At 49.5% G+C, this 6,407-nt stretch overlaps 1 non-coding gene across 1 annotated transcript; it reads left to right on the top strand.

The window, feature by feature from the left end:
- The first annotated feature begins 3,860 nt into the window (after positions 1-3,860).
- Positions 3,861-3,963, top strand: LOC122905772. The gene has a single exon (XR_006384448.1). It is a non-coding gene; the product is annotated as a U6 spliceosomal RNA (small nuclear RNA).
- The last annotated feature ends 2,444 nt before the right edge of the window (positions 3,964-6,407 follow it).

The following is a 6,407-nucleotide window of genomic DNA, read 5'->3' as shown; positions in this document are numbered from 1 at the left end:
GCGGGAGAGGAGCGTGGTCCGAGAAGCCTGCGCTGAGAAATCCGGCCGGGATTGTGGCTGATGCGGCTGATGTGGGCTGACTGTCGCTTCTGCCTGGAGAGGCTGAATGGGGCGCAGGCAGCAGTGGGAGGTACGGGTGAGGAAGGCTTTTCTTTTCTTTCTTTTTTTTTTTTTAAAGATTTTATTTATTTATTTATTTGTCAGAGAGAGAGAGAGAGCGCGAGCGACAGTGAGCACAGGCAGACAGAGTGGCAGGCAGAGTCAGAGGGAGAAGCAGGCTCCCTGCCGAGCAAGGAGCCCGATGTGGGACTCGATTCCAGGACGCTGGAATCATGACCTGAGCCGAAGGCAGCTGCTTAACCAACTGAGCCACCCAGGCGCCCCGGGGAAGGCTTTTCTTGACTGGGGAGGGTGGAGGAGGGAAATTCCACCCTGGAGACAGAAGTCGGCTGAGCTGGGGAGTACCTGGGGGAGAGGGGGGGACTGGCCGGAGCGGAGCTGTGCTTGAGCGGAGGCGTACCTGGGGGAGAGGGCGAGTGGCCGGAGCGGAGCTGTGCTGAGCCTGAATGCCAGCCCTGTCCACTTCCTCCTCCTGGAGGTGGCCGGCAGACAGTGAAAAACGTGGGTCTGTACACCGCGGAGGCCCGAGGGGACATTCCTAGGTGGAAGCGTGTACTCACTGGTATTTGTGGTTGGGGTGAGGAAGGGGGGTGTCTTTGTTAAGGATTCTTTGGGCCCAGAAGATTCTGGGGCTGTTCCTTAGAAGGCCATAGAACCTGGCTCAACCCAGCGTGGAGAGGGTCCCTGGGGGGGGAAGTCCATCATTCTTCCCTCCTCCCCTTTCTCACCTCCTTCCCTCTCTTTCTCAGTGCCTGTTAAGGGCCCGCTGTGAGCCACGTCCTGTTCCAAGGACTGGAGGGCGAGTAGTGCAGACCACACACAAGGGAGTTCAGGTCCTCCAGGAGACGGCGTTCTAGGGTGCATTCGAGCCTGCCTTCTGGATGCTAGACCCCAGACCCTGCTCTGGAAGTGGTCATTTGTGCTGAATGCAGGGAAGAGATCTCGACCAGACATGGTCCTAAAAGTGGGTACCCCCCCCCTTTTAAAAAAATTTCAGCTTTGTTGAGGTATAATCAGCATATACAATTACAAGGTGTTTGAAGGGTAGGGATGCCTGAGTTAAGCATTTGCCTTCGGCTCAGGTCACGATTCCAGGATCTTGGGATAGAATCCTGTGTTGGGTTCCTTGATCAATGGGGAACCTGGTTCTCCTTCTACCTACCCCTCCCTGTGCTTTTGCTCGCTCTCGCCCACGTGTGCACTCTCTCTGACAAATAAAATCTGCAAAAAAAAATTTTTTTTGAAGGGTACATCGCAGTGATTTGATGTAGGTAGGTACACATTGTGGAAGGATTCCCCCATCTAGTTAATTAACACATTCATCACCTCCTCAGACCTCATTCATCTTACAGTTGGACATTTATACCCCTTTACCAAATGTCCCTATTTCCCCCCCCATACTAGCTTCTGTAATCCATTTTTCTACGCTGTGTTTCTATGAATTTGGCTTTTTTTTTTTTTTAAGATTCCACATATAAGCAATCCCATGCAGTATGTGTTTTTCACTGGCTTTTCACTAAAGAGTATATCCTTTTTTTTTTTTTTAAGATTTTATTTATTTGACAGAGATAACAAGTAGGCAGAGAGGCAGGCAGAGAGAGGTGGGGGGGAGAAGCAGGCTCGTTGCTGAGCAGAGAGCCCGATGTGGGGCTCAATCCCGGGCTCCATCCCAGGGTCCTGGGATCATGACCTGAGCCTGAGGCAGAGGCTTTAACCTACTGAGCCACCCAGGTGCCCCAGGAGTGTATCCTTTCTTAATGGCATCCTGAGCCAGGAAGAATTGGGCCTGGACTCAAGCATCTCGGTCCTAGGCTCAGCTGCAGTCTTTGGAAGGACTCAGAGGGGTAAGGTATTGAGGTTGGAGGGATTTGGGGCCCAGCCAAGGAAAAACATATGACCTTGAGAGGTAGTAACACACACACCAGTTTTAACAAGGTTAGGCTTAAACAAGAGAGCACTGGGGGGGGGAGGAGTCTGTGAGGGCCTGAGAAGCTTAAAGTGAGCGGAAGGAGCCCCCACCCAGCAGAGGGAGGCAAGGGAACGCCCAGGGAGCTGGGACTCAGCGAGCGGGCTTACAGGTCTGGCTACTGTTGCTCAGTGGCATGGGGGGCATGGTAGGGGGCAGTGTCTGAGTCAAAGGGCAGTTTGGAGTCTTATAACTATCAGACTCTATCTTATCTCTGGATCACAGACGTGGAGGGAGCTGTGCCTTGCAAGGTATGTGAAGCAGGCAGGCTCTAAATGGCTAAAAATCTGCTGGTTAGAGCTACTTTGTAAATAAGGGGATATGTAAAAATTTGAGTTTGGCCCTGGGAATGGGGGAGTGCTGTTGGGTCTCAGCCCACAGTGAAGGAATGAACAGCCTAGGGACTGATACATGGAGGCCATCTTTGGCTAATTTATGTAAGATGCGGGCTGCAGGAGTCTAGAAAGTTCTGCTGACAGCCTTTCCTTTGCACATGACCTTGTCTCAGGATCCTCTCAAAGAGTGAATGCGGGCGTCTTGTGTTGGGTGTTTTCCACCCTTGGAGGACTCCGAAGACTGCCGTTCAAGATCCTTTAAGATCTGGCCCCAGCTGGCTGCTATACCAGTGGCTAAGTATCCTAATGACGCAATAAGGAGACAGTCTCCTTAGAACAACTTTCTTCACATCATTATCCCATTCGGAAGCCACAGTGGCTCCCTACTGTCCATTCTGTCCCGCAGACTAGGTGTGCTCAAACAACAGAACCTTATGGTGTCACAGTTCTGGAAGCTAGAGTTCCGAAATCAAGGTATCACGGGCCCTCTCTCAGGAGGCGCTAGGAGAGGAATACTCTCTTGCCTCTTCCAGCTTCTGCTGCTTGCTGACATTCCTTGAGTTCCTTGGCTTGTAGAGGGATGTCTGCCCGCCCGCATCACGTGCTGTCTTCTCCCTACATGTCTCCCAGTGTCTGTATCTCTCTCCTTACGAGGCCATGGGTCATGTTGGATTAGGGCCCATCCTTGATGACCATCTTAACCTGATTGTATCTGCAAAGATCTTATTTCCAAATGAGGTCATACTCAGACGTGAAGATTAGGACTTCAACATATCTTTTTGAGGGACATAATTCAATCCATAATACGAGGTGACTAACCTCCTGTTTAGTGACTGTGATAGAAATATGCAAGAGCTAGGCGTCTGCCTTCTGCTCAGGTCACGATCTCAGGGTCCTGGGATCGAGTCTCACATTGGGGTCTGTGCTCAGTGCAGAGTCTGCTTGTCCCTCTCACTCTCCTCCTGCCCGCGCTCTCTCTCTCAAATAAGTAAAATCTTTAAAAGAAAAAAAGAAAAGAAGTATGCAAGAGTGTCCCTAGCCCACCCTTAGGAAACAGCTTGTGGGTTCCCTTGTTTTGTCACTGTCTCTTCCTCTGTCTTGCCACCCAGAACTTGAACTCCGATGCTGAGACCATTGCAGATGAAGCAGCAGTGCAGAGGAGCCTGGGTTCTGCATAGTGGGGAGCATACCTCCAACCCTGGACATTCAACCTAGGCTTTTACTTTAAAGAGAAGTAAATTTCAGGGGCGTCTGGGTGGCTCAGTCGGTCTGCCTTTGGCTCAGGTCATGATCTCAGGGTCCCAGATTTGAGCCCCACATTCGGCTCCCTGTTCAATGGGACAGCCTGCTTCTCTCTCTGCCCCCCTATCCTGCTCTTGTGCTCTCGTGCTTTCTCTCTCTCAAATAAATTAAATCTTAAAAAAAAAAAAGAAATAAATTTCAGTGCTCACTTTGATATACTAAAAATTGGAAATGATACAGAGATTAGGATGGCGTCCGAGCCAGGATGACTTGCAAATTCGTGAAGTGTTCTGTATTCTTACAGATGGATCTAGAAGATATCATGGGGTCCTGCTTAGTGAAATAATCTAGTGGGAGAAAGACAAATGCCATATGACTTCACTCATATGTGGAATTTAAGAAACAAAACAAATAAGCAAAGGGAAAAACAAAAACAAAAACAAAGCGAAACAAAAAAACAAACAAAAAAAAACCCCGGAGAGAAGAACCAAGGACCTGAGTCTTTTTTTTTTTAAAGATTTTGTTTATTTGACAGACAGAGATCACAAGTAGACAGAGAGGCAGGCAGAGAGAGAGAGGGAAGCAGGGCCCCCGCTGAGCAGAGAGCCCCATGTGGGACTCGATCCCAGGACCCCGGGATCATGACCCGAGCCGAAGGCAGCGGCTTAACCCACTGAGCCACCCAGGCGCCCCGGACCTGAGTCTTAACTGTGGAGAATAGTCTGATGGTTACCAGGGGAAGAGGTGGGGGAGGGCAGAGGAGGCAGGTGACCGGGACTGAGGAGTGCACCTGTCAGTGATGGGGGTCAGGGGAAGGATGTATGGAAACGGCTGGATCACTATGTTGTACACCTAAAACCAGTGTAACACTGTATGTTAACTACACTGGAATTAAAAAAAAAATTTTTTTTAATAAGAAATTTCAAAGTGTATAAATACTTTATTGTGGAGATTCTACCCATAGCAGCTGACTCCTGTTCCTTTACTAGTACACTTTGTGCCACCCTGGGCTTGGGATTTCACTGTGGGGATTGGTTCCCCCTCAGAGTTACCACAGGGAAGTGAGCACAGGCCCTTTGGCTTTCAGATTTTCCAACTAACTTGGGTTTCTGTCATGTCCTCCCCTTCGCGGGGGCTCACCAGTGCCTCATCTCTCTGCTCCTCTGAATTTTTTCTCTTTTGCTCAGTTCAGAGAGTCTCCTAAGGTAGGAAAAAAATTACTCCTTTGCATTCACCCAAATCTATGATTTCTGCCATAAACAGACACTCTGAGTCCCTGGGGGCTTTGACTTTTGAAACTCAAAACCTTTCTCTCTCATCCTGTTGTCTCAAGATGTAATCTGAAAGCCAGAACTCTGGAATGAACATTTTTGTGGGGCTGTACCCTTCCTTTCCCTGGGGTTGAGAGTATAGAATGCCACAGCTTATGCTCTCACAGGGGAAAGGTCATGAAGGCTCACAAACGACCAGGAATGAGGACAGGCTGGCTAATTTATCAAATATGAGCCTGCCCCATGAGCATTCACCTCTATGCAGTGTCCGACAATGCCAGTACTGGACGATGTCTTTAAGAATTTACCCCCAGGGGCACCTGAGTGTCTCAGTCCGTGAAGCATCTGCCTTCGGCTCAGGTCATGATCCAGGAGTCCTGGGTTTGAGCCCCACAGGAGGCTCCCTGCTCAGCGGGGATTCTGTTCCTCCTTCTGCCTCTCCCCCTGCTTGTGCTCTGGCTGGGAGAAAACGTAAGCTGGTACATAGGATGGCCTCTGGGGATCCAAGGTGGGAAGTCAACTTGCTTTTCGCTGTACAACTTTTGCTCTTCAGGGTTTATGCTTTCTAAGTGCAGGTGTTGCCCATTGATCTGGAACGGGCTCGAACTTTGGAAATGAGCGGATGAGCCCAGAACCCAGGTCAGGGCGGTGGGGGAGGGACTGGACAAATTGAAAACAGCTCTTGGCTGGGTTTGCCAATGCTGTTGCCAACCAAACTCAGATAGACCTGCAGCAAGAGAAGCCCATAACTCAAGAGGCAAGGTTTTTGGAAAAGAGAAAGGGAGACACTTATTTCAAGTGCTGGCAGCTGGGACAGGTGTGACAGAACAGGCAGAGAGCCAGTGATCCTACATGAGGTTGGGTGGGGGGGGACTGTTCAGCATGTGATCATGGGCGTGGCGGTGGGGGCACCTGTGGGGTTGGTCTTCTAAGGCGTTTCATTGCTCTCGGGGCTTTCCCAACCTGGCAATTGGAATGTTCCAGTCATTGCAAACCATCTTCCATGCCTCAAGAAGTTGCAATGAGAAATGAGAACTATGGGTTTCAGTGACAGCATGAGTTGAGCTGTCTTGTCTCTTGTCTGTTTCTGATTTTAATGGTTGGGGTCTATAGTTGAGCTAGACGGCTTGCTGACTCTAATGTAGAGACAATAAATTGACAGTCGCTTAGATAAGCCCCAAACTGGATATTGACTTGACTGAAACCTCCTGGGGATGGATAACTCTTGTCCTCTACTGAAGATCTTCATAAAAAAACATCCTTCAGAAGCTCACCACTGAGGGCAATGTAAGAAGGACATTGAGGGTGCTGTGAAATCAGAAAGCAAGAAAAACAAGAGCAAAATCTGATTTAACTGTTCTGGTGTGGAACTGGCTGTGGCAGATGTTTTAAAAGCTCTAATGTGTAGCCGTAGTTGAGACCCGCTAGGACTGAGAGGGAACAATTCGAGATCTTCATCCAGAAGGTGTTTCT

The sequence above is a fragment of the Neovison vison genome, chromosome 4 (genome assembly GCF_020171115.1).
Source record: "Neovison vison isolate M4711 chromosome 4, ASM_NN_V1, whole genome shotgun sequence".
Lineage (NCBI taxonomy): Eukaryota > Metazoa > Chordata > Mammalia > Carnivora > Mustelidae > Neogale > Neogale vison.
This window is presented reverse-complemented; position numbering and strand designations above follow the sequence as displayed.